Source organism: Lolium perenne, chromosome 6 (assembly GCF_019359855.2).
Source record: "Lolium perenne isolate Kyuss_39 chromosome 6, Kyuss_2.0, whole genome shotgun sequence".
NCBI classification, from domain to species: domain Eukaryota; kingdom Viridiplantae; phylum Streptophyta; class Magnoliopsida; order Poales; family Poaceae; genus Lolium; species Lolium perenne.
The window spans coordinates 235,095,518-235,120,818 of NC_067249.2; positions in this window are offsets into that span (position 1 = coordinate 235,095,518).

The window sequence follows — 25,301 nt, forward strand, 5'->3', positions numbered from 1 at the left end:
GATTTCTGGCAACTTTGCTTTTTCTTTCGATCCCCTGCCGCCTTTGTTAAAGTTGAGGACGATGTTGCAAAATGCGTCCCACATGTCAGCTTCTCTGTACGATAATTGTTTCCTTTCTTGGATTTTTTTTCCACGGCTGGTCGATGGGTCCACGATGTCAGCCTCTATGTACATGAAATATGTGATTTCTCGATATGTTTTAACCCGAGATATGTAGGATACTTGCTTTTTTTCGATCCCTTCTGTTTGTCTTTACCTTCAAATGTTGAGGGACGCTACTGGCAAATGGGTCCTGCTCTAGCATTCTCAACTGAAGGAAAAACTGAAATATTGCCTATTCATTTGTTTTTCGTACTCCATGCACCTAATCCATACTAACTGTTGATCCAGGTTTTAGTTCAACTTAATTAGTTCAAATTTGATCTACGAGGAAGTATGTAATATATTTTGGGTTCACAACACTACACTTGTTAACAACAATCTGATGAAGAGTTTTGTCAATTTTTTAAACTACAAATACACTCAAAGATCTTGCAAACTGATAGAATAAATCTTGGAACTTTAAATAATTTATGAAAATTTTGAAATCGACTATATGAATATATAAAAATATAGATCCCATGTAGATGCGCATACTGGCTATGCGCATTTAAAAAGAATCATAATCATAATTGATACGAAATAAAAATAACTTTATATGTAGAATCTCGGTTTCTTGAGGGCCAATCATAGGATCTCCGTGTTTAAATTAGGAAGGGCCCCAATGGCATGAGTCGGAGGCCCATTAAATGTTTTTGGATTGTTATCAGCGAAGTAAGCAGGCTGACAGCAATCACCATGTACATGGCCGGTGGCAGCCCAAAAGTACAAACAATTGGCCCATGCAGGGAAGGTAGTACTTTTTTATTGGGAAGGTTGTCTGGGCTAACCCCAAAAAAAAAGTGGTGCTACATGGGGTAGCACTTGAACCCGGAATGAGACCATGAACAGTACATATGCTACATGCTACAGTACTTAGTTCTTAGCTATCTATTTTCGATCCAACGTCCAAATCTACAAGTCAACCAACTGTTCATCTGTGCTTGCTGATGTCAAGGCACTGGATCCTGGACGCTTGAACCCATGATCGTTACTGAGGGTTGCCTATTTGCACATAATATGTTTTGTCAGCAGGCACTTCACTAGTTTGTGCAAAACATATCCAGCGCAGGATTCGAAAAAACATCACATTTTTTTCTTTACGGAAACAACAGAACATCTCATGTTCATCATAATCCAGCCAACATAAGCACATAATAATTAATAGTACAACTAGAGAGCTGTACATATAAATAAGGTTTGTCAAGCTTCATGCACTAGCCAACGCAACCAAAAGTCAGAACTGATGGAAAGGGCTAGGCAATCCACTTATACATCTCAACACCCCTCCTCACGTGTGACCGGAAGAAGGGAAGAGGTCAACACAAGGAGACTCTCAAGAGGCATATACGTGGACTCCGAGGAGGGCAACGGAGGGCAGCACCAATTTTTAGGATAAATTACGAAAGCCAGGTCTCGAACTCGAGACCCTGGGCTCTGATACCATGCCAAGCTTCATACACAAGCCAACACAACCAAAAGTCCGAACTAATGGAAAGGGCTAGGCAATCCACTAATCCAAGAATGGTACCATCATTTTCACCACAATGAATCATTATACTATTATATACCAGATCTATCTACATATAATTTGTAAGACAACTTAATACAGCTGTGATTCATTTTGTTGCCCCAGCGATGGGTGATAACCTGAACACCATATAACCTTCTCACAGCAATTGTAACCAAATATGAGCACCTGCAATGATTTGGTGTCAATCTTCTTGAAGGTCAGGAGGTATCCTACCTTCAAGTCATGTGCTTTGACAAACTCTGGCCATCCTGCGTCCATTAAAACATTGCCATCTTGTTGCTTCGTGTCCACAATCCAGTGCATGCAAGTGGACATCTTCAAGTTGATGGACTCTGACACCCACCGTAAAACCAGGGTAGAACACGACCTGGGGATGGTAATCACCTCTAACTCCGATGTACATAGTACCTTGCGTGCCGCTCGGCGGTATTCTCCTCATCGATGCGCCTAAACACCTTGCACACCGGGGCTAGCTCTACAGTATGTCTCCTTCCATGATAAGCTCTCTCCAAGCTTGAGCTTCTTGTTTGAACACCGCAAAAAGAGGCCTCAATTAGATAATGCCTCTAGCTTCGACCGTAATTCCAAGCAAATGCATAATCAAAGGCACCTAGCAAAGTCATGATCATTATTCTTATCGAACACACAACCGAACAATAAGCTTCGAATCTAGCTAGGATGATATGTACAACCTTGTATCATCAAATTATTCAAAGCATAGTGTATCATTGTATCGCAGAAGCCAAATCGATATAAATAGTAGCTATGAGAATAGAAATCAAGCTAGCATGAGCCATGCATGCTTGCTGGCTAGGTCTAGCATCGTAGTAATGCATCTGCAGTTCATCATCCGCCAAAGATAGATCGACCAAGCAAACAAACAAAAAATCAGCGTCGGCCTAAAGAGTCCATAAGCCCGACCTGCATGCTCGGTGTCCTCATAGGTGATTATCGGCCGTGGATCGACCAATATCATATTTGAACGATTATTATTGCACACATTAGATCCAGTCCCAACCTAGCTAGCATGCGTGCATGTGTAGCCCGAGTCTTTACCAGAGGATTAATATATACACTGGATGAGAGAAATAGTCTATATCAAACAATGCTAAGCAACCGGCAATACAAATTAGATATAATAAAGTTGTGACCGGCAACCCTCGTGATTCGGGGGAAACATACCGCCATTGCAGCCATGGACCGAGAGAATCGGGGATGCCGCGCCGCCTTAGTGGAGTTTTTAGGTGCGACGTCGCCGCATCCGTAGAGTACGGAGTCCAAGCCGCGTAGTCCGAGCGGTGGTGGACGCCGGTGGTGTAGGGAGAGGACTCAGGGGAGATGGACGGCGAGGGATCTGGGGAGATCTGAACATGAGGGGGCTGTGAGAAACCGAGAATGATACATCAGCAAGGGAATAAATGCGCGTGTCCCCCGGTCAAAAATGCGCGTTTCTTGGTGGAACGAAGCCGTGCACGCAGGAATCCACACGTAAAACTTCACCCGGCGGGTCACCGGGCTTTATCGGCATGGTGGGGCCCGGACCTACATACCAGTGAGACAGTCGTGTGGGTTATGATCCGATCGGTGTACACAGAAATTGCATTCGTAGCTAAGGGCCTCAGCTACGTTGTACTATACAAGATATCCATTTATTTTGGTAAAATGAAAACGATACTCCATCTGATCCTCATTACTTGATGATAAAATGGATATCTCTACAACTAACAGATCTCAAAAAATGGATCGGAGGGAGCATTAAGAGGTGTAAAAAACTGCAAACAAACATGGATGTAAGCAGTTGAGTATTAAACCAGTGCGTAAAATACCTTTATATCTCGACCATGTAACAATGAATATGAGAAGTTTTGGGGGTTTGACCATCTGCACTTGTGTTCGCTACAATCGTTCGCTACAATCAGATCAAAAAAATTGGTCACTTTTACACTTTCTAAAATAAAATGTTGAGCTCCATGTAGCTAGGTATAATACAAATCATCAGACCGCACATTGAACCTACCGCAGCATATCACAGTAAATTAAAGTAAAATAAAACATGTCTAACATATACTATATTAGCTAATTAACAAAGTCTCATCACATTGTATCTGATCCCCAGTTCAGCTTAATACAAAAACCAAGTTCAGCATGAACATCAGCAGGGCACTACCCCAGGTCCAAAAGCAGCATCTAGTTAATTCAATAAAATATTGAGGTGTTTCTGATCCCCTCTTCCTAAAAGCACTGCAGATCATGCATGCAACTAAGGGTGATCAGCACAAAATATTACCCTCTGGGTGGAGGTGTTACAGTCGTAGATCAACACATTCATCAAGGAAGTGTCTTTCACCTCGAAGACGAGAATGTCATCGAGCTGCAGTTCATGCGCCTCTGCAAACCCGAACCAACCATCCTTCAAGACCAGTTCACCCTGGTACTCATCGATGTGCACATACCAGGTGCAGCCTACGCTGGTCTTGAGCTTGATAGGCCTGGGAAGAATCCCTTTCAGACATTGCTTGAATTCTCTGGGGATGACCAACATATACATGTCATCGTTGCCGTCCAGTTGCACATAGAAGCGCGAGGGCTGAGGAGGGTCCGCCGAGTGACCAACCCGTTTAGGGCGGCCTTTCCCTCGCCCTTTTAATATACAACGTTGAATTGCTGCATCACGCCTGCCCGTCACCTTTGGCTTTTTGGCTAGTGAATTTCTTTGAATTATGAACTCAGGGGGGGGGGGGGGTGCAGAGGACATGTACAATTGACAGTCCTAAGACGTAGTTGCTCATTAACGTTGGAGCGAGTTTGCTTCTGCATCTAGTTAAGCACGGTATATATCAATCAACAGCATATAAATCAGAACGTAACATACATGGAGAAAATGCATCTAGCTATCTCTTTAATTAGTTTGCACAAAATCTAGCAGCAGCAAGACAATTTGATTTTACATGTACTGAGCAAGCTTTCAGACTTTCTGAAACAGGTAACATGGAGCATATATTTGTATGTTCAGATCACGAAACCCCGCTCTGTGATGGATACTATTACTTAACATCTTTTTTCCGTAACTAGTACTTAACATCTAATGCTTTCCCATCATTAAAAACATTTGCAGAAGAATACTACTACGGTTTCCCATCATTAAAGAAAAAAGAACTTGTTAAAACCCCAACTATCATTGACTACTTACACCTGCATCCTAGTGAGTTCAGGACAACTTACAGCCACTTTTGGTGGTGCCGCCACCGGAGAAGACCGTGCCGCGGGGGTTGGGGTCGGCGCAACCGGAGAAGTTGGTGCCGCCGCCAGGGAAATCAGTGCCGAGCCAGATGGTGCTTCCAGCGGAGAAGAAAGTACCGCAAGAGATGGAACCGACGCTACCAAAGGGTAAGAAACGGATGTACCCGTAGATCCTTCTCTAGTCACGATCTGGATAGAAGAGACTGGACGTCCATCAAGCTGCTAGAGGATGCGGTGGATCAAATCGGCTGAGTTCAGGAAATATCGGCGATGTTCATCTGTGTCGGCGGCCGTTACCGCCAGGCAGCTGCCGGTGGAGGGAGGAGGCGAGCCGTTCATGGCAGTCATTAGTGTAAAAGAGGTGAAGTAGGTGGGAGAGATAGAGGGTTCGGGACTGAAGTAATTGTAGTCTGCTCTCTCTTTTTACAAGCATGCGTCCTCAGGCAGATTTTTTTTAGATGGGTACTCAGCCTGCTTTGTCAAACCAGGGCCTCAATGAAGCCCAGTTAACTATTTCTCCGCTAAAAGCGCGCTATAGCATATCTAGAGGGTCCACGCTTAGTAATTTTGCTCGCTTAGGCGCTATTTGCGAGATAGCATGCTATATCGCCCTAAAACTTCATAGTGTTAGCGCGCTATTTTTTTCAGGCAAGTTGCTTTCACTTTTTCGTGATGATGAACTACAATCTGTTGGTTCCACTTCTAAGTCAGAAGATAATATCGCTAATGCTAATATGTTTTAATAAATAATTTATACTATGTTGTTGCCTTGTGAAATGTTGATGTTAGCCTTCTAAAATACTTGAGATCTATTTCTATATGTGGTTATGTATGTATGATTCAGTCACTTTTGGACTATATATATATATTCGCTCTAGTAAAATTATTTATTTTTAGGCTATATTTAGTATTATTTTGAAAATGCTATTTAAAATATACCACACTATTACCACGATATAGCGTTCATATCGTTTGAAAGAGGCTGCCGCTAATTCATTTAGCACGCTATTTTAAAACTTAAGACGCGTTTGGCGGCCTGCATCCAGGCTGGTGGGGAAATACCGTACCCAAGTGCTTAAAAGATTGCACCTTTTAGCAGTAAAACATTAGGGCACGTCCAACACAAAGCGCCATCGCAAGGGCGCTAGGAATTATTTCCTCGCTGCTTGGCGGTTGGAGAGGTGAATCCTGCGGTAGGCCTACCGTCGACGCAAAAGAAAGCAGTGGCGTGAAACTCTTTTCACCTGTCCTAGCTAAAGCACCGAACCAACAGAAGTCGATCGCCATCAAGCAATTAGCGCTGCAAGGAGAGTACCTGGAGGATTTTACAATCTTTTGACATTCATTTGTTCTCTATTAGCGCCATATAGTATATAGCATTGTAATGCCCTTATACTCCTCTCAACATTAAAAAAAAGGTGTGCATATACTAATAACAGTTGCTGAAATGAAACTAAAAATAAACAGACATGCACGGTTTACGAAGGATGGAAATACAGAGTTCATCACCATCCGTTTTAAATTATAAGATTAGATTACTTCAATGTGGACTACATACACACTAAAATGAGTAAACAGACACACTGAAATGGGTCCAGGTATATAAGATTCAGAAAAAAGGAAGAGCATCTTAAGATACGGAACAGACATCGAATTGTTCAAACATATCGTACAAAAAGATTATTTTCTCCGTAAAGATTAATGGCTCAGCTTTAGGGTTGCATCAACATGCGGATATTTTTCAGACTAGGCTTAAACCACATTGTCGCCTCGTCGGGAAATCCCCAACCATCTTCTGGAAGGGTGATAACTCCCATGAGCTCATTTTCCCCTTGCTGCAGGTTACAACGACAAATACAACTAAATGCTGGTTCCCGAAATGCATAGTGCGCGATGTACACACAATTTGACCTCATGAACGGAGTCAATGTTCCATCAGGAGCATTGCCATCATTTATCTTCAGGTTCATTGGATAATTCAGTCCAATGAACAGAGAGTGTGTGCCAAGGCTATCAACTCGACTCCAATTGGGTCCAATCAGGGATAGATCTTTCTCAAAAATATGTATGACAGGAGAAGGATACTCTCGCAGGATAAGGCCATTACCATGATGCAGAACTTCCGCAGGCTCAAGGTGATCATTGCTACGTATATACCGATCTTCATGGATGATCATCAAGCGCTTGCCATCGGCTGATCGAGCTAAAAACCATCTGCCAGACGGTTCCTTCATCGGTGATGGGATCACGAATGGCAGGGCAAGGTGGGCATCTGCATTGTAAATGGAGACAAAAAAATAGTGTTTGAATGGCTCAGGAAGACAAAAATACCAGTAGCTGCAACTTCACATTTGTAGGATCAAATAGAGGATGCAGTCATTATACTTGTATAAAAACTCGAAGAAATAAAATTGTTCCCATTTGAGATGTATGTTAATTACACTCATATTCATTGATGGTAGATACATGTCTCAACCTTATCTGATCCATGATTGTAATGCTTTGAGTACATCGAATATTCAAATAAATTGAAAGTTTGCATGCATCAATTGATGAAGAGGCCAGGGCTAAGCTCCTTATTCATATTCTGATAAGAGCATGCAGTAACTAATTCAGGAATGCATTCATATACTGCAATAATCTGGTTTGGGTTGACAGATTAGTGCACTGCATATACTACTGTAATTCGTTTGTAGCAATGGTTCAACAAAGTTAGGATAATTAAATGGTGCACAGTCATTTGAAAGGTGAAAAAATCTTATTGACCAATTAGTTAATTCAGATACAATATAACATGAATGGGCTTGAAAATAAAAATTATTGACAAGTAAATCATATGGATTGAAGAATTACTGTCCTTTCATTGAACCAAGCAATATCAGGTGCCTGTCAACCCATCAACCGCAACAATGAAGCCGTTGTGCTCGATGGCGTCACTGTAATCTACACCCCAACTAGCAAGAGAGAATAACCTCCACTCCTGGCTACCATTAGCCAGGTAAGCGAGTCCAGAATTGAATAGAGCGATGAGCTTGTAATCTGAGTAATGTCCAGCTTTTGTGGGCACTTCGCAAATTACAATCTTCAACAAAAACATGGCACGCCCATACGTCATGTACCTTTCAGGAGGCAAGTCGGGGAAGCCAATCCATTCCTCCCGAAAAATGTTGCAAGTTTTCGACGATGGTAGGGAGATTTCTTGGTGCGTGTAGATGTTCGCGAGGAACCAGTTCCCACCACTGTCCACGCCGGCGATCCAGTCGCCGTTCATGCCAACCCCCCATCTATTGTCCATGAACGGCAGGATGGCTGTGCGCCGAGGATGGTCGAGGGGCACAACGTGGTACACCGTGTGGTGCGCACTACTATCATCATAGTGCCAATGGGCAGAATCGGGCATCAGCAAGCAGGGTCCATCCCAATGGCGTAGATCCATGTTGTCGGCGACATGGCGGCACAGCGTTTTGGAGCATGCGGCCAGCCGGACGTCGACTGTAACGTCCAGACTCTGGGCAATGAGATTGAATAGCTCGGCGGGGAGCTTCCCGCCGCCATACAACTGGTCGTCGTTCGATGCCGCCATGGAGACGAGAAGGATTTAAGAGGGCGGAAGCAAGTATGTGTGATTGGAGTTTTGTAGGAGAGTCGAGCGGGAAGGAGGAGTGCTGCGGTTCTGCGGAGGGGTGAGGAGAGAAAGCTATGCAAATGGGAGATCTAGAGGATGAAAAAATTTGCTAGCAGCGCTTGGCAAGTGGAGAACGATGATGGAAGTGGAGAGCCAAGGATGGAAACGATGGAGGTGAAGAGTAGGAGTGGATATGACTTTTTTTATTCTTCAAAGAACAGATCGAGGCGCCGAGTAAAACTTCGGCTAGGATAGCACGCCACTACGTCCTGGTGCAGTTATCGTCTCACAAATCAGTTTGACCACGTAAATGGTTTCTTTATTAGTACAAGATAACTTAATTTTTTCGAACAATATATACTACTCCATTTAATATATTACTCCGATTCATATTACTTGTCAAATGATATGGATGAATCTTGAACTAAAATGTGTCTAGATATATCCATATTATAGTCAACTAATATGAATCGGAGTTTGTTTGGTTCAAAGGATTTCTAAAGGTATCTTGTACGGAGTAGGATTTTTACACATAGGGATTTTTCCTATAGAGCTTGCTTGATTCAAAGGATTGAGAACCCTCCAAAATACCTATGGATTGCTTTCTCTACAATCCTATCTCTTGGTAATATTTCTATGTGTCTATAACAACTATGAAATGAACTTAATCTCAATAGAAATTTCCTTTGTCTTTCCTAATCAAACAACTAGTTATTTTATGTCTTCGTTTACAAATTAAGATAATTTTTAGGTTATAGGTAATCATCGAGCTTATGTGATCATCTTTTATGATCAAACTTACTTGATCAGCCGCGGAGGCGCAAAGGAGCAGTGGTGTGCATTAGTACGGCCGCATGGGGAAGGCACAACTAGCGACGATGAGACGTATCGCCAGCATTGGCCTAGGGAACCGTCGCCACCATTAATAAAAGCTATCCCTTTGGGCACCATGTCTCCCACTACTCGTGTCACACGCGCATGTGGGTTACGGATGGATGGGCTGGGGAAGCCGGACAGAAAACATGACAACCAGGGGGAAAATGAATAAAAATAATACAAAGTCGAAAATATTATTAGATAGAAAGTTTGACTAAGTTTTTACCAAATGCATTAATATGCAAGATACAAAATCAATATTATTAGATAGAACATAAATTATATTTTCATATGGTGTCTACAAAATATTATATGTGCTGATAGGTTTGGTCGAACTTTACTTGGTTTGACTTTTCAAGAAAAATATACTAAGCTTTAAGCATTGGAACGGAGGTATTTTTCGAAGCACCTACATGTCTTTAGAAGACAAAAGAAAACATGGAGTAAGGTTGTTTTTTATGCAAAAGTTTACGTCAAAATCTGGTTATTTGTGTAAAAAGAATCTCAAATTGTGTTATGTGCAAAAACTGCACCAACAAGTGGTGGTATGTGCAATTTCCTCCGTCACACAAAAGGCAAGCCATTGATTCATACTTAATTGTGAATAATTACAAAAGTAGTAGGCAACTAATAAGCGCACATGATTAAACTACTATGCGAGATCTTCAGCCACCAGAAGTCGTTCCCGCGCCTCTCTAGCATTGAAAATCACGCGTTCTGCGACTTCCATCAAAGAGACAAGCTGAGCTTTGATCCATTCTCCCAGATGAATGGCCTCGTCACAACTCCTACGAGCGCAGGCCGTGATCTCATCCACTTCTAGGAAAGACACCGCCTGCCTGTACCGAAATATCTTGATCCCTAACTCTCTGTTCTCCTCCCGCATGCTGGCAAGATCCAACTTCATCCTCCGACAGGATAAGCAAGGGGAGTGATCCTGCCAAAGGTAACAACAAACATATCGAGCGTTACCGGCAAACGAAATGCACAAATTAGCTGATTAACGAATGTGGTCACTAACATGTAGGACAGACTTAAGTGGTGTCTACATGTCAGTGACTCGAAGTACCAAAACCAGCAACCCAAAGTCAGCTAATATTAACCTCCGTCTTCAGCTCCTTCATCCTCTTGAACGGCGGGGAAGCTGGCAACTTATCTTCTTCTATGACCTCTCGCTGGAACCTGACGTCGAAGGATGAGAGATCCTGCGAACGGATGTGATGCGCCTGCGCGTGCGATTCCCCAGGGCGCTTCTGGCGTAACTCGGAGTTCTCGGCGCCAAGATGCGGAAGTTCCGCTCCCGGGGCCTTGTTGACCCTAAGCCGAGATAGCTCATGTGTAAGCCAACGAAAAATGTTCAAAATGTTATAGATCAGGCATATCATTACCAGTGCAAACGAGGTAAGTGAATCTCCGGGATCTCGCCCAACGACCGCGGTTGGTCCAATGCCACCACATCTTCTCCGAGATTGACTAACTCCTTTACATCATCTTCTCCGAGCTTGACCATCTCCTTTACATCATCTTCTGCTCTGAGCTTGACCATCTCCTTTACATCATCTTCTCCTGCGAGCTTGATCATCTGCCTCACATCATCTTCTCTGGCGATATCGACCCTCTCCCGCGGAAGATAACATATATAAGTCCGAGTATTACCAGCAAAACGAAGGTAATTAAAAGAGGCGTAGTAACCCTTGTGTCCTGGCTCATCAACGGCGGGGACGCTGAGCCCGCATCGTCTCCTCCGAGATCTCCCTTCGCAGGCAGGATTGTTAGAGACAGTGTACTTCTGGTAGTAGTATTTATGCGTGGGGCGCCAAGGGGTCGAGAAGCTAGGACTGCATCTTCTCCTCCGAGCTCTTCCTTGGTAGACATGACAAATGAAACGAGGTGTGGGGGGCGTAAAGGTATAAAATGGCGGATGGCCGCCCCGCCTCGGCCCTCCAAGGCTTATTTTTTTGCCTTACTAAACTAAAAACCATATTTTGCGTCTCACACGTCTACCCTAAGAGGGCTGCAGGGTCCCATGCATGCAGGTCCCACACTTTAGTGAGCACAAGTCATGTGCGGTAGGTAGGCAAACTTCCAACAATCTTCTTTGTCAAGTGAAGACACGTCGTCAAGACTCTCTCTCTCTATCTCCCCCCTTTTGTCATTGAAAAAAAAGAATATTAGACGGGGGCCTAGCCTGCACTGCAGGGGGGGCGATTTTGACAAAGTAACCCTTTTGGCGAAGAAAAACACAGAATGAGCCACACAAAAAGGTTAGTCCAAAGAAATAGATTGCTCGTAGGGTCACCCGTGCTTTTCTTTGCCAAAAGGGTTATTTCTCACAAAATCGCCGCACCGCAGGTTTGCAAAGATCGAAAAACCTTGCGTGCCAGTCAACATCACTTCCCGGAAAGGTTGAAGCATTTCGAGGCCGTGACTTCTCTCCCTTCCTCTTCTCCTTCCGTGTGATCCCTCTTCCACCTTTTATCCTTTGTAACATATGCAAAAAATTGTCCGTGACTTGTGCTCACTGAAGTGTGGGACCTCACGCATGGGAACCACACGTAAGTGACAGACCTGTTGGTGTAATAATTCGGGTGATCATTATACTGTATTAGAACTCCGTACAAAGTTTCGTATGGATTCAAGGGTAGGAAAGCCAAGTTAGTAACTCACTTTTTCCGCGCGTGAAGGGAGGGGGTGGGCAGTATGCTACCCTGAATTTGTGTGACCCCCAAAAACTAGCAAATACGAGAGAGGCATCGAAAGAAACACACTCGTCCCCTAACCCCCACCCACCCCCCAAAAATTGAAATCAAGCCAAACAAAAAAGGCAATCGAAAAGCATGGATTGTTCATCTTTTTCTATATAGTTAGGGTTAGGGTTTAGGGTCTATAGAGATGCACATATTTTCATTTTACATTTGTGATGTAGCATAATACATAGGTAAGATACCAAGCATGACCTTTGTTAGAATAACCATTAACGTGTTCTCTCACCTTTAGATTCAAATGGGCATAAACATTCAGAAAAAATCAAAAAACAATGAAAAACCAAAAGCACACATAGTCTTCTTATGTCATATAGTAGGAATTGAAGTTAATAAACAAGGTCTAGACATATTCAAACCAGACAAATCATGTATCTACACCTAACCCTAAACTTTGTCTTATGAAGTCAAGCATGAAGAGAAATGGTTTTGGGTTTCAAACATGGAAATTTCAAAAACCTCCCAACAAAAGCTTCATTTTAGAGTGACTAAGAAGGATACACGCTTACCTTTTCATTTTCATGTTTTAAACTTGTTTAAATCTAGGTCAAACCTAGGATTTGACCAAGATTCAAATGGGCATAAACATTCAGAAAAACAAAAAATGAAAAACCAATGCACATATAGTCTTCTTATGTCATATAGCTAGTAAGCATTCAAGTTGATAAACAAGCATGTCTAGACAAATTCAAACCCGACAAATCATGTATATACCCCCTAACCCTAAACTATTTCTTATGAAGTCAACCATGAAGAGAAGTGGTTTTGGGTTTCAAACATTATATTGAGATTCAAGAACCCCCCAAAAGCTTCATTTTAGAATGACCAAGAAGGATCCAGGCTTACCTTTTCATTATATGTTTTAAACTTGTTTAAATCTTGGTCAAACCTAGGATTTGACCAAGATTCAAATGGGCATAAACATTAATTCAGAAAAAACAAAAAACAATGAAAAACCAACGCACATATAGTCTTCTTATGTCATATAGTAAGCATTCAAGTTGATAAACAAGCATGTCTAGACATATTCAAACCCGACAAATCATGTATCGATCTACCCCCTAACCCTAAACTCTGTCTTATGAAGTCAACCATATGAAGAGAAGTGGTTTTGGGTTTCAAACATTGAGATTTCAAGCACCCCCCAAAAGCTTCATTTTTGAATGACTAAGAAGGATCCATGATTACCTTTTCATTTTCATGTTTTAAATTAACTTGTTTAAATCTAGGTCAATCCTAGGATTTGACCAAGATTCAAATGGGCATAAAAAAATCAAAGCACATAGCCTTTTATGTCATATAATGAGCATTCAAGTTGATAAACATGGTCTAGACATATTAAAACAAGAAAAATCATGTATCTACCCTGGCCCTAACCCTAAACTCGATCTATCTTATGAAGTCAAACATGAAGAGAAGTGGTTTTGGGTTTCAAACATGGAAATTTCAAAAACCTCCCAAAAAATTCATCTTAGAGTGACTAAGAAGGTTCCATGCTTACCTTTTCATTTTCATGTTTTAAATTAACTTGTTTAAATCTTGGTCAAACATAGGGTTTAAGGTTTAGGGATCATCGATCGAGTGCACACACACATTATTAGAGGCACATGCTCCTTTGCGCATAAAGTGCATGCGTATATATATAAGTGTGTTTCTTGGCTACCAACGATATATAGATCTAGAGAGATATTGAAATATATTTAGGGTTTAGGGTTTAGGGTCTAGGGTTAGGGTTTAGGGTTTAGTGTTTAGGGTTTAGGGCTTAGGGTGTAGTGTTTAGGGTTTAGGGTCTAGGGTTTAGGTTTTAGTGTTTAGGGTGTTTACGGTGTACGTTTAGGGTATAATTAGGGATTAGGGATTAGGGTTTTAGGGTTTAAGGTTTAGGGATCATCGATCGAGTGCACACACACATTATTGGAGGCACCCGCGCCTTTGCGCATAAAGTGCATGCATATATAAGTGTTTTTCTTGGGCACCAACGATATATAGATCGAGAGAGAGAGATTGAAATATATATATATATCCCCAAGAATATGTTCAAATATATATTGAAATATATGCACGAATGATATGCAAGGTATGCCATGCGCGCATAGCATGAAGAGAAGTCGTATTGGTTTCAAACATTGAAATTTCAAGAACCTCCCAAAAGCTTCATTTTAGAGTGACTAAAAAAGATCCAGGCTTGCCTTTTCATTTTCATGTTTTTAAATTGTTTAAATCTTGGTCAAACCTAGCTAGTATTTGACCAAGATTCAAATGGGCATAAAATTAAAAAAACATAAAAATGAAAAACCAAAGCACATATATAGCCTTCTTATGTCATATAAAATAAGCATTCAACAAGTTGATAAACAAGGTCTAGACATATTCAAAATAGAAAAAGCATGTATCTACCACCCCTAACACTTAACTCTGTCTTATGAAGTCAAGCATGAAGAGAAGTGGTTTTGGGTTTCAAACATTATATTGAGATTTCAAGAACCCCCAAAAGCTTCATTTTAGAATGACTAAGAAGGATCCAGGCTTGCCTTTTCATTTTCATGTGTTTTAAACTTGCTAAAATCTTGGTCAAACCTAGGACTTGACCAAGATTCAAATGGCATTAAACATTCAAAAAAAATCAAAAAATGAAAACCAAAGCACATAGCCTTCTTACGTCATATATATATATTAAGCATTCAAGTTGATCGATATGAACAAGGTCTAGACATATTCAAAACAGAAAAAGCATGTATCTACCCCCTAGCCCTTAACTATGTCTTATGAAGTCAAGCATGAAGAGAAGTGGTTTTGGGTTTCAAACATGGAAATTTCAAAAACCTCCCAAAAACTTCATCTTAGAGTGACTAAGAAGGTTCCATGCTTACCTTTTCATTTTCATGTTTTAAATTAACTTGTTTAAATCTTGGTCAAACATAGGATTTGACCAATAAGATTCAAATGGGCATAAACATTCAGAAAAAAATTAAAAATAAGAAACCAACGCACATATATTCTTCTTATGTCATATAGTAAGCATTCAAGTTGATAAACAAGCATGTCTAGACATACTCAAACCTGACAAATCATGTATCGATCTACCCCCTAACCCTAAACTCTGTCTTATGAAGTCAACCATATGAAGAGAAGTGGTTTTGGGTTTCAAACATTGAGATTTCAAGAACTCCCCAAAAGCTTCATTTTTGAATGACTAAGAAGGATCCATGCTTACCTTTTCATTTTCATGTTTTAAACTTGTTTAAATCTTGGTCAAACCTAGGATTTGACCAAGATTCAAATGGGCATAAAAAATCAAAAAAACAAAAAAAACAAAGCACATAGCCTTTTTATGTCATATAATGAGCATTCAAGTTGATAAACATGGTCTAGACATATTAAAACAAGAAAAATCATGTATCTACCCTGGCCCTAACCCTAAACTCGATCTGTCTTATGAAGTCAAACATGAAGAGAAGTGGTTTTGGGTTTCAAACATGGAAATTTCAAAAACCTCCCAAAAACTTCATCTTAGAGTGACTAAGAAGGTTCCATGCTTACCTTTTCATTTTCATGTTTTAAATTAACTTGTTTAAATCTTGGTCAAACATAGGATTTGACCAAGATTCAAATGGGCATAAACATTCAGAAAAAAATTAAAAATAAGAAACCAACGCACATATAGTCTTCTTATGTCATATAGTAAGCATTCAAGTTGATAAACAAGCATGTCTAGACATATTCAAACCCGACAAATCATGTATCTACCCCCTAACGCTGAACTAGATTGGTCATCTTAGAGTGACTAAAAAGGATCCAAGTTTACCTTTTCATTTTCATGTTTATGCTTGTTTAAATCTTGGTCAAACATAGGATTTGACCAAGATTCAAATGGGCATAAACATTCAGAAAAAATTAAAAAACCAACGCACATTAGTAGCCCAAAATCGAACCATTCAAGTGGATATTTTTGAACTTGATCTGTAGTAGTGGGCAAAACCCTAGATTAACCTATATTTAATCATAGATTCGTAGGTCGATTTTTCTACTTTTTTATTATTACTATGCAGCACATGTGTGTTTGCCCGTCGCGTGAAACTCGGAGGAGGAGGGATCACTCGGAAGGAGAGAAGAAGGGAGTGCATTATGGTGTCTCCCCTTTTTTGGGTGATGATGTTGACTGTTGTGCAGGTTTTGTCAGTGAGCAGGAGGTGCGAGCGAGCGAGCGAGTCGAAGCGAGGCCGAGAATGAGAGAGATTTTTTTTGTGAGAGGGACAACCGAAGGATCCTGAAGGACCCACAGACTTCCAATACGCATCCTGATGCGTCTTCTCTTGACAAAGAAGATGGCTGGGAGTTTGCGTACCTACTGCACGTGACTTGTGCTCACTGAAGTGTGGGACCTCACGCATGGGCACCACACGTAAGTGACAGACCTGTTGGTGTAAAAACTCAGTTGATTATTATAGTGCATTAGAACAAAGTTTCCTATGGATTCAACGGTAGGAAATCCAAGTTAAAACTCATTTACATGACATTAATTTTTCCATGAAGCAAAGTTAACACATCTATCAATTGGTACATTTTGGAGTGACTAAGAAGGATCCATGCTTAATTATTCATTTTCACGTGTTAAACTTGTTTAAATCTTGCTCAAACCTAGGATTTCACCAAGATTCAAATGGGCATGAAAATGAAAAAATGAAATACCAATGCACATAGTCTTCTTATGTCATACAGTAAGCATTCAAGATGATAAAAAAGGTCTAGACATATTCAAACCAGGCAAATCATGTATGTACTCCCTAACGACCCTAAACTCTGTCTTATGAAGTAAGGCATGAAGAGAAGTGGTTTTGGGTTTCAAACATGGAAATTTCAAAAACCTCCCAAAAGCTTCATTTTAGATCTTGGTCAAACCTAGCTAGTATTTGACCAAGATTCAAATGGGCATAAAATTCAAAAAAAATTAGAAAATGAAAAACCAAAGCACATAGCCTTCTTATGTCATAAAGTAAGAATTCAAGTTGATAAACAAGGTCTAGACATATCCAAACCCGAAAAATCATGTATCTACCCCTAACCCTAAACTCTGTCTTATGAAGTCAACCATGAAGAGAAGTGGTTTTGGGTTTCAAACATGGAAATTTCAAAAAAACCCCAAAAGATTCATTTTAGAGTGACTAAGAAGGATCCATGGTTACCTTTTCATTTTCATATTTTAAACTTGTTTAAATCTTTGTCGAACCCAGGATTTAACCAAGATTCAAATGGGCATAAAAATTCAGGAAAAAACCAAAAGAATGATAAACCAAAGCACATAGCATTCTTATGTCATATAGTAAGCATTAAAGTTGATAAACAAGGTCTAGACATATTCAAACCAGATAATCATGTATATATCTGCCCCTAACCTTAAACTCTGTCTTAATTATGAAGTCAATCATGAAGAGAAGTGGTTTTGGGTTTCAAACATGAAAATTTCAAAAACTTCCCAAAAAATGGTACATATTAGGGTGACTAAGAAGGATCCAGGCTTACCTTTTCGTTTTCATATTTTATACTTGTTTAAATCTAGGCCAAACCTAGGTTTTGACCAAGATTCAAATGGGCATAAACATTCAGAAAAACAAAAAATGAAAAACCAATGCACATATAGTCTTCTTATGTCATATAGCTAGTAAGCATTCAAGTTGATAAATAAGCATGTATAGACAAATTCAAACCTGACAAATCATGTATATACCCCCTAACCCTAAACTATTTCTTATGAAGTCAACCATGAAGAGAAGTGGTTTTGGGTTTCAAACATTATATTGAGATTCAAGAACCCCCCAAAAGCTTCATTTTAGAATGACTAAGAAGGATCCAGGCTTACCTTTTCATTTTATGTTTTAAACTTGTTTAAATCTTGGTCAAACCTAGGATTTGACCAAGATTCAAATGGGCATAAACATTACTTCTGAAAAAACAAAAAATTAAAAACCAACGAGCATATATTCTTCTTATGTCATATAGTAAGCATTCAAGTTGATAAACAAGCATGTCTAGACATATTCAAACCCGACAAATCATGTATCGATCTACTATACCCCCTAACCATAAACTCTATCTTATGAAATCAACCATATGAAGAGAAGTGGTTTTTGGTTTCAACCATTGAGATTTCAAGAACCCCCCCCCCCCAAAGCTTCATTTTTGAATGACTAAGAAGGATCCATGCTTACCTTTAAACTTGTTTAAATCTTGGTCAAACCTAGGATTTGACCAAGATTCAAATGGGCATAAAAAATAAAATAAAAACAATGCACATAGACTTTTTATGTCATATAATGAGCATTCAAGTTGATAAACATGGTCTAGACATATTAAAACAAGAAAAATCATGTATCTACCCTGGCCCTAACCCTAAACTCGATTTATCTTATGAAGTCAAACATGAAGAGAAGTGGTTTTGGGTTTCAAACATGGAAATTTCAAAAACCTGCCAAAAACTTCATCTTAGAGTGACTTAGAAGGTTCCATGCTTACCTTTTCATTTTCATGTTTTAAATTAACTTGTTTAAATCTTGGTCAAACATAGGGTTTAAGGTTTAGGGATCATCGATCGAGTGCACACACACATTATTAGAGGCACCTGCGCCTTTGCGCATAAAGTGCATGCGTATATATATAAGTATGTTTCTTGGCCACCAACGATATATAGATCTAGAGAGAGAGATTGAAATATATTTAGGGTTTAGGGTTTAGGGTCTAGGGTTAGGGTTTAGGGTTTAGTGTTTAGGGTTTAGGGCTTAGGGTGTAGTGTTTAGGGTTCAGGGTCTAGGGTTTAGGTTTTAGTGTTTAGGGTGTTTAGGGTGGACGTTTAGGGTATAATTAGGGATTAGGGATTTGGATTTTAGGGTTTAAGGTTTAGGGATCATCGATCGAGTGCACACACACATTATTGGAGGCACCCGCGCCTTTGCGCATAAAGTGCATGCGTATATATATAAGTGTGTTTCTTGGCCACCAACGATATATAGATCGAGAGAGAGAGATTGAAATATATATATATATCCCCAAGAATATGTTCAAATATATATTGAAATATATGCACGAATGATATGCAAGGTATGCCATGCGCGCATAGCATGAAGAGAAGTCGTATTGGTTTCAAACATTGAAATTTCAAGAACCTCCCAAAAGCTTCATTTTAGAGTGACTAAAAAAGATCCAGGCTTGCCTTTTCATTTTCATGTTTTTAAATTGTTTAAATCTTGGTCAAACCTAGCTAGTATTTGACCAAGATTCAAATGGGCATAAAATTAAAAAAACATAAAAATGAAAAACCAAAGCACATATATAGCCTTCTTATGTCATATAAAATAAGCATTAATTCAACAAGTTGATAAACAAGGTCTAGACATATTCAAAATAGAAAAAGCATGTATCTACCCCTAACCCTTAACTCTGTCTTATGAAGTCAAGCATGAAGAGAAGTGGTTTTGGGTTTCAAACATTATATTGAGATTTCAAGAACCCCCAAAAGCTTCATTTTAGAATGACTAAGAAGGATCCAGGCTTGCCTTTTCATTTTCATGTGTTTTAAACTTGCTAAAATCTTGGTCAAACCTAGGACTTGACCAAGATTCAAATGGCATTAAACATTCAGAAAAAATCAAAAAAAAACAAAGCACATAGCCTTTTTATGTCACACATATATATATATATATATATATATATATATATATATTAAGCATTCAGGTTGATCGATATGAACAAGGTCTAGACATATTCAAAACAGAAAAAGCATGTACCTACCCCCTAGCCCTTAACTATGACTTATGAAGTCAAGCATGAAGAGAAGTGATTTTGGGTTTCAAACATGGAAATTTCAAAAACTTCCCAAAAGCTTAATTTTAGAGTGAATAAGAAGGATCCAAGCTTACCTTTTCATTTTCAGGATTTATGCTTGTTTAAATCTTGGTCAAACATAGGATTTGACCAACACACATATAGTCTCATTATGTCATATAGTAAGCATTCAAGTTGATAAACAAGCATGCATGTCTAGACATATTCAAATTAACCCGACAAATCATGTATGTACCCCTAACCCTAAACTCTGTCTTATGAAGTTAACCATGAAGAGAAGTGGTTTTGGGTTTCAAACATTGAGATTTCTAAGAACCCCCCAAAAGCTTCATTTTAGAATGACTAAGAAGGATCCAGGCTTACCTTTTCATATTATGTTTTAAACTTGTTTAAATCTTGGTCAAACCTAGGATTTGACCAAGATTCAAATGGGCATAAACATTAATTCAGAAAAAACAAAAAAAAATGAAAAATCAACGCACATATAGTCTTCTTATGTCATATAGTAAGCATTCAAGTTGATAAACAAGCATGTCTAGACATATTCAAACCCGACAAATCATGTATCGATCTACTATACCCCCTAACCCTAAACTCTGTCTTATGAAGTCAACCATATGAAGAGAAGTGGTTTTGGATTTCAAACATTGAGATTTCAAGAACCCGCCAAAAGCTTCATTTTTGAATGACTAAGAAGGATCCATGCTTACCTTTAAACTTGTTTAAATCTTGGTCAAACCTAGGATTTGACCAAGATTCAAATGGGCATAAAAATTCAAAAAAATCAAAAAAATAAAAAAACCAAAGCACATAGCCTTTTTATGTCATATAATGAGCATTCAAGTTGATAAACATGGTCTACACATATTAAAACAAGAAAAATCATGTATCTACCCTCGCCCTAACCCTAAACTCGATCTGTCTTATGAAGTCAAACATGAAGAGAAGTGGTTTTGGGTTTCAAACATTGAAATTTCAAAAACCTCCCAAAAACTTCATCTTAGATTGACTAAGAAGGTTCCATGCTTACCTTTTCATTTTCATGTTTTAAATTAACTTGTTTAAATCTTGGTCAAACATAGGATTTGACCAATAAGATTCAAATGGGCATAAACATTCAGAAAAAAATTAAAAATAAGAAACCAACGCACATATATTGTTCTTATGTCATATAGTAAGCATTCAAGTTGATAAACAAGCATGTCTAGACATACTCAAACCTGACAAATCATGTATCGATCTACCCCCTAACCCTAAACTCTGTCTTATGAAGTCAACCATATGAAGAGAAGTGGTTTTGGGTTTCAAACATTGAGATTTCAAGAACCCCCCAAAAGCTTCATTTTTGAATGACTAAGAAGGATCCATGCTTACCTTTTCATTTTCATGTTTTAAACTTGTTTAAATCTTGGTCAAACCTAGGATTTGACCAAGATTCAAATGGGCATAAAAAATAAAAAAAAACAAAGCACATAGCCTTTTTATGTCATATAATGAGCATTCAAGTTGATAAACATGGTCTAGACATATTAAAACAAGAAAAATCATGTATCTACCCTGGCCCTAACCCTAAAATCGATCTGTCTTATGAAGTCAAACATGAAGAGAAGTGGTTTTGGGTTTCAAACATGGAAATTTCAAAAACCTCCCAAAAACTTCATCTTAGAGTGACTAAGAAGGTTCCATGCTTACCTTTTCATTTTCATGTTTTAAATTAACTTGTTTAAATCTTGGTCAAACATAGGATTTGACCAAGATTCAACTGGGCATAAACATTCAGAAAAAAATAAAAATAAGAAACCAACGCACATATAGTCTTCTTATGTCATATAGTGAGCATTCAAGTTGATAAACAAGCATGTCTAGACATATTCAAACCCGACAAATCATGTATCTACCCCCTAACCCTAAACTAGATTGGTCATCTTAGAGTGACTAAAAAGGATCCAAGCTTACCTTTTCATTTTCATGTTTATGCTTGTTTAAATCTTGGTCAAACATAGGATTTGACCAAGATTCAAATGGGCATAAACATTCAGAAAAAATTAAAAAACCAACGCACATTAGTAGCCCAAAATCGAACCATTCAAGTGGATATTTTTGAACTTGATCTGTAGTAGTTGGCAAAACCCTAGATTAACCTATATTTAATCATAGATTCGTAGGTCGATTTTTCTACTTTTTTATTATTACTATGCAGCACATGTGTGTTTGCCCGTCGCGTGAAACTCGGAGGAGGAGGGATCACTCGGAAGGAGAGAAGAAGGGAGTGCATTATGGTGTCTCCCCTTTTTCGGGTGATGATGTTGACTGAAGGTTTTGTCAGTGAGAAGGAGGTGCGAGCGAGCGAGCGAGTCGAAGCGAGGCCGAGAATGAGAGAGATTTTTTTGTGAGAGGGACAACCGAAGGATCCTGAAGGACCCACAGACTTCCAATACGCATCCTGATGCGTCTTCTCTTGACAAAGAAGATGGCTGGGAGTTTGCGTACCTACTGCACGTGACTTGTGCTCACTGAAGTGTGGGACCTCACGCATGGGCACCACACGTAAGTGACAGACCTGTTGGTGTAAAAACTCAGTTGATTATTATAGTGCATTAGAACAAAGTTTCCTATGGATTCAACGGTAGGAAATCCAAGTTAAAACTCATTTACATGACATTAATTTTTCCATGAAGCAAAGTTAACACATCTATCAATTGGTACATTTTGGAGTGACTAAGAAGGATCCATGCTTAATTATTCGTTTTCACGTGTTAAACTTGTTTAAATCTTGCTCAAACCTAGGATTTCACTAAGATTCAAATGGGCATGAAAATGAAAAAATGAAATACCAATGCACATAGTCTTCTTATGTCATACAGTAAGCATTCAAGATGATAAAAAAGGTCTAGACATATTCAAACCAGGCAAATCATGTATCTACTCCCTAACGACCCTAAACTCTGTCTTATGAAGTAAGGCATGAAGAGAAGTGGTTTTGGGTTTCAAACATGGGAATTTCAAAAACCTCCCAAAAGCTTCATTTTAGATCTTGGTCAAACCTAGCTAGTATTTGACCAAGATTCAAATGGGCATAAAATTCAAAAAAATTAGAAAATGAAAAACCAAAGCACATAGCCTTCTTATGTCATAAAGTAAGAATTCAAGTTGATAAACAAGGTCTAGACATATCCAAACCCGAAAAATCATGTATCTACCCCTAACCCTAAACTCTGTCTTATGAAGTCAACCATGAAGAGAAGTGGTTTTGGGTTTCAAACATGGAAATTTCAAAAAAATCCCAAAAGATTCATTTTAGAGTGACTAAGAAGGATCCATGGTTACCTTTTCATTTTCATATTTTAAACTTGTTTAAATCTTTGTCGAACCCAGGATTTAACCAAGATTCAAATGGGCATAAAAATTCAGGAAAAAACCAAAAGAATGATAAACCAAAGCACATAGCATTCTTATGTCATATAGTAAGCATTAAAGTTGATAAACAAGGTCTAGACATATTCAAACCAGATAATCATGTATATATCTGCCCCTAACCTTAAACTCTGTCTTAATTATGAAGTCAATCATGAAGAGAAGTGGTTTTGGGTTTCAAACATGAAAATTTCAAAAACTTCTAAAAAAATGGTACATATTAGGGTGACTAAGAAGGATCCAGGCTTACCTTTTCGTTTTCATATTTTATACTTGTTTAAATCCTGGTCAAACCTAGGATTTGACCAAGATTCAAATGGGCATAAAATTCAAAAAAAATAGAAGAATGAAAAACAAAAGCACATAGTCTTCTTATGTCATATAGAAAGCATTCAAGTTGGTAAACAAGGTTTAGACATGTGTTCAAACCAGACAAATCATGTATCTACCCCCTAACCATAAACTCGGTCGATCTTATGAAGTCTAGCATGAAGAGAAGTCGTATTGGTTTCAAACATTGAAATTTCAAGAACCTCCCAAAAGCTTCATTTTAGAATGACTAAAAAAGATCCAGGCTTGCCTTTTCCTTTTCATGTTTTAAAATGTTTTAAATCTTGGTCAAACCTAGCTAGCTAGTATTTGACCAAGATTCAAATGGGCATAAAATTCAAAAAAAAAACCAGAAAAAAATGAAAAACCAAAGCACATAGCCTTCTTATATAGTAAGTAATATGAATCTAAAAATGATTTTGGGGGATTTCTATGACCAAGTTATAACACACCTACATTTCAAATTTGAATTACTTCCAATAAATCAGCATATAGTCATTTAAATGTGTGAAACTGGCTAAAAACACTAAAAATCGTAAAGAGTTGGGAATTGGCACTAAAATATGTCATAGTTTATCTTAAAAATGTAGAGGCGCCATTTTGACCCGTATCTTATGTACCCCATTCGTTAAATGATAAACTATCACGAATTACCTTTTATTTTAGGCATTACTTTTCACGGTAAAATGATAAACTATATCACGAAGTTCCATTTCCGTCAAAATAGTCCGCGTTACTTTTTTGTTGAGATATAAACCCCCACAACGGCCATCTCCTCCTTAATTTATTGTGTAAAACCCCCACAACGGTCACCTCCTCCTTAATTTATTGTGTTAACCCCATACAGCGGTCATCTCTTCCTTATAAACAACCACAATGGCCATCCCTTGTGTCAATAGGTTCTGCCTCTCTCTTCTTCGTTCACATACACTTGATCCCATTGCCATGGCTTCCACGTCTCGGACGCTGACCAGAAGGGGAAGGTGAAGGGGAAGGGGCGGCCGGGGTGATGGATCATCATCATTGCCACCACCACCGTCAACACTGCCTTTGATCATAGAGGAGTTGTTCATCGTCGTCTATGAAGACCCTTTGGTCAAGAAGGTACGTACGCGTTCCCACATATATGATGCATGTGATTGATTATGGGCATGTTCTAAAAAACCTTTAATTTCAAACGATCAGCGCTCGATCTCTTTGCAGGCTCTCCCAAAAAAGTTTGCGGACTATCTTGACGGCTAGGAGCCAGCTAAGGTGTATCTGCGAGCAGCTGACTGCGGTCCTCGTCTCTGGACCGTGGAGGTCCTATTTGACGGACAAGGCCGGATGTACCTCGACAAGGGCTGGGAGAATTTCTCCATCGCGCACGGTGTGGATTTCGGCTGCTTCGTACACTTCAAATATGAAGGCGATGATGTGCTCACAGTGAAGGTGTTCGACGGAACAATGTGCAGGAAGTACTACTACTCGGACGACGAAGATAATGACGATGAAAGCGACGACGACGTGAAGCCATGAATCCATCATCTTTAGATAAGGGGATTAT